The following is a 4,181-nucleotide window of genomic DNA, read 5'->3' as shown; positions in this document are numbered from 1 at the left end:
GGTAACTTGCTAAGTGTTATCAAAGGAAAGTACCCACTGCATATAGGGGTTGTTGTTGTTCCGTCGCTGAGTCATGTCTGACTCTTTGTGACCCCAAGGACTGCAGCACACCAAGCTTCTTTGTCCTTCACCATCTCCCAGAGTTTGCTCAAACTCATGGCCATTGAGTCAATGATGCCATCCAACCATCTCATCTTCTGTCACCCCCTTTTCTCCTGCATCTAGGGGTAGGAAACAACACACAAAAATAATGTATTCAGGGGAGAGATAGAAATACATTTTGAGTCCAAATCATTAGAGATCTGTAAGAAGGCAAGATCATTGGCAAGACCATAGCCACTAAAATCAGTGGCATATGCATGCCTCAAATTGTGGCTAAATCGGAACAAGAGGACAATTAAAATAGCTGAAAACCAAAACAGAGCTATTTACTGAAGATAGCTAGAGAAAAGGACACATCTCCCATAACCCAGAGGAAATTATTATAGCAGACCTCTGTATGGAAAAACATGCAGTGTAAGAGAAAGATGGAGGTATATTATTGAAGTCTGAAAGAATACAATGGTCAACCCAGAATGCAATAGCTAAAAAAATATATTTTAAAAGAAAGAAAAAGTTTTAAAACTGACAGAAACACAAAAATAAAGATAATTTATTGTCAGAAGATCAGCAAATAAGAAATATTCAAAAATGTTTTCAGAAAGAAATATGATATTAATCATAAACTTGGATCTAAGTAAATAAACAAAAAATCAAGGGAAATGGATATTACATAAATAAAGATAAGTATATGAACCTATTTATCCTATTTCTAATTATTAATACTCTAAAAGATAACTGGCTACTTAAAGCAAAAAAAAGTGAGGAATTTATTTTTATAGCAAGTATAAAGATGCACTGTATGACATTAGCAAGAAAAGATGAAAGGAATAGATTGATGGCATATATTTGTGAGATTTCTAACTGCATATAAAGCAGTATAATTTTTTAAAGGCACACAAATTCATTCAATATATATCACAAAACCTAGGGGGTTCACTGAGTTTTCAAAAAGACATATAAATAATAAACCAATGTTATTTATAAAATGAAAACAAACAAAGAAAGCCACTTGATATAAAAGAAGACAGAAAGGGGTAAAATAAATAATAAATGAAAAATAACTGAAAACAGAAAAAGATAGATATTGATTCAACCACATTGATAATTATATTAATATGAAATGTCTTAAAAAGTCCACAATATTTAAAGATTATCAGATTGAATTAAAAAGAAAGATTCAACTAAAAGACATCTACACAAAATCCCCTTCAAAAATAAGATACAAATAAGTTAAGTGGAATATAAAAAAAGTTACATCATGCAAACATTAGTCAAATTGGACTGCATATATTAATACTAGACAATATCATTATTACATAATATTAAGCAGATCAATTCACCAAGAATACATATTAATCATAAACTTATATCCATCACCAAGAGCAAATCTTCCAAATGCGTGAAGCAAAAACTAATAGGACTCAAAGTAGACATAAATAGATCCACCCTTACCTTTTGAGACTTCAACGCTTCTCTCTTAGAGACTGATAGAATAGGAAGGCAGAAAATTAATAAATTTAATAAAATTAATTAAAATTAATAAAACTACAAGATCATTAGTTGGCCCAACTAGCTGGCATTTATAGAAGCTACCACAGAGTATATATTACCTTCATATATAAATAGAATACTTACCAATATAGACCATATTATGAACTACAAAACAACCATTAACAAGCCTCAAAAAATTAAAATTACACACATATTAACATGTCAGCTTTCCCAAACTAATTGGAAATTAAACAGTATTTCATTAAAAATCCCAGTAAGTATTCTTTATGCAGAGAATATCATGTGAAATCCAGGGCTGGATGAAGCACAAACTGGAATCAAGATTGCCGGGAGAGTCTGATTTACAACATATGAATTATGGTTTGAAATCACGTTTACATAAGTCTCAAATTTACAACAACAAAAAAAATCAGTTCTGGGCTAGCTGTTGTACTGCTGAAGTTCTCTGGTGTAATCATTCTCACCCATGTCATATATGCTCTTCTTTAAAGTTGAGGATGGATGTTTAAAAGGTTCAATGAAGTTGAGCTGTACTCTCCTTTGGAGGTGAAGGTAAACTCCATGGCTAGATGAGCAGTTTTATCACATATCATCAGTTGATGTAGAGTCGGTGTCATCATTTTTGTATGGATTCAGTCTATTGTAAATGGCTTCAATTACATTCCGCTTGCTTGCCAGTTCACCCCCTGGTGGGAGGCTGGGTATGTTCTCACCCGCTAATGTGCGCATCACATGGACTAAGTCAGGGACACCTTCCCCCTGCTTCTTTATGATTTCTTCTACTCTGCTTTCCAGGTATTTGTCCAACTCTTCCTCCTTCTTCACTGCTTCTGGCGATACTTTGGGTGCATTTGGAAAACAGATCAATATCACACTCATGTTGTCTCGACTTCCCTTATACAAACAGGTGTCGACTACTTCATTGCAAACTTTCTCAAGGTCATCAGTGACTTCAAGTCTGGATCTTTCAAAATCACAGAGCTCTTCATTTCCCATGACATCCCAAATACCATCACATGCAAGAATAATGAATTGATCATCTTCTTCAGATCTTTCAATATCATGGACTTCAGGCTCTGGTGAAACAAGCTGCTCTGTAGGACCTTTTCCATGGACACATTTGTAATCAAAGTCCCCAAGGGCCCTCGACACAGCCAGAGAGCCATTCACACGCTGAATCATTACAGAACCACCTGCATTCTGAATTCGTTCTTTTTCCAGCGGATTACTTGGTTTGTGATCTTGTGTGAAGAAGTAAACTTTCCTGTTCCTACAAAGTAAACCTCTTGAGTCTCCACAGTTAATGAAATATGTGTGTTGAGGAGAAATTAAGACACCCACAGCTGTTGACCCACTCCTATCAGCACCATGTTTCTTCTCTGACATAACTCTCATATGTTCATCAATCTCCAGGAAGCCTGGAGTAAATCAGACTCCAGCAATTTTTGTTGTATGATTTTGTTTTTTGTAAAGTGTAATTGTCCTTGTACAAAATGCTCATATTTAATTATGAACTGCTTTAAATCACTATCGAAGTTATAAGAAATATTTGGCTTATTGTGTGATGCAACAGATATATAGCCCTTTCAAGTCATGTTGTGTTTGGACTTGGGGTTGGGACAGGAAGAGCAGCAGCCGTGTCAGCTAGACACTCACATGTGCACCTGATTATGGAGAATTATTCCAGAATATTATTACAAAGCTGAATATCCAGGGAGTTAATTGCAAACTATTTTAATGTTCTTGGCAGTGGGATTGGAATTGTTGATAAAGTTGATCCCTTCATTTAACTGTCTTTTAGGTTCTCTCCTTGTTGCCATGAGTATTGCAGGTAATAGAATATATTCGTAAGAATATCAATCTTGGGGCTAAAATGCCTTGATTCTTTGCACCTCTTTTACAAGTCCTTACATTTAATTACTAATTGATAAGCAGCAGCTTCCTACAAATAGTAGGAGACTGCCACATTTTTGCTATCATGATTGGCTGGGCCTGCTGCTGTTCCTAGTAAGATATTCTGAATTCCATTTTATCAATAAAGCTTGATTTAACAAACAAGAAAAAAAAAACATTGCCGGGAGAAATATCAATAACCTCAGATATGCAGATGACACCACCCTTATGGCAGAAAGTGAAGAAGATCTAAAGAGCCTCTTGATGAAAGTGAAAGAGGAGAGTGAAAAAGTTGGCTTAAAACTCAACATTCAGAAAACTAAGATCATGGCATCTAGTCCCATCACTTCATGGCAAATAGATGCAGAAACAATTGAAACAGTGACAGACTTTATTTTGGGCAGCCCCAAAACCACTGTAGATTTTAACTGCAGCCATGAAATTAAAAGACACTTGCCTCTTGGAAGAAAAGTTATGACCAACCTAGAGAGCATATTAAAAAGCAGAGACATTACTTTGTTGGCAAAGGTCTGTCTAGTCAAAGCTATGGTTTTTCCAGTAGTCATGTATGGATGTGAGAGTTGAACCATAAAGAAAGCTGAGCACCGAAGAATTGATACTTTTGAACTGTGGTGTTGGAGAAGACTCTTGAGAGTCCCTTGGACTGCAAGAAG

At 35.4% G+C, this 4,181-nt stretch overlaps 1 pseudogene; it reads right to left on the bottom strand.

The window, feature by feature from the left end:
• Nucleotides 1–1,952: 1,952 nt before the first annotated feature.
• Nucleotides 1,953–3,029, bottom strand: LOC109556828 (protein phosphatase 1A pseudogene; annotated as a pseudogene).
• Between the last annotated feature and the right edge of the window lie 1,152 nt (nt 3,030–4,181).

Source organism: Bos indicus, chromosome 3 (assembly GCF_029378745.1).
Source record: "Bos indicus isolate NIAB-ARS_2022 breed Sahiwal x Tharparkar chromosome 3, NIAB-ARS_B.indTharparkar_mat_pri_1.0, whole genome shotgun sequence".
Taxonomy (NCBI): Eukaryota; Metazoa; Chordata; class Mammalia; order Artiodactyla; family Bovidae; genus Bos; species Bos indicus.
Note: the sequence above shows the minus strand (reverse complement) of the source record. Positions and strands in the feature narration are given on the sequence as shown.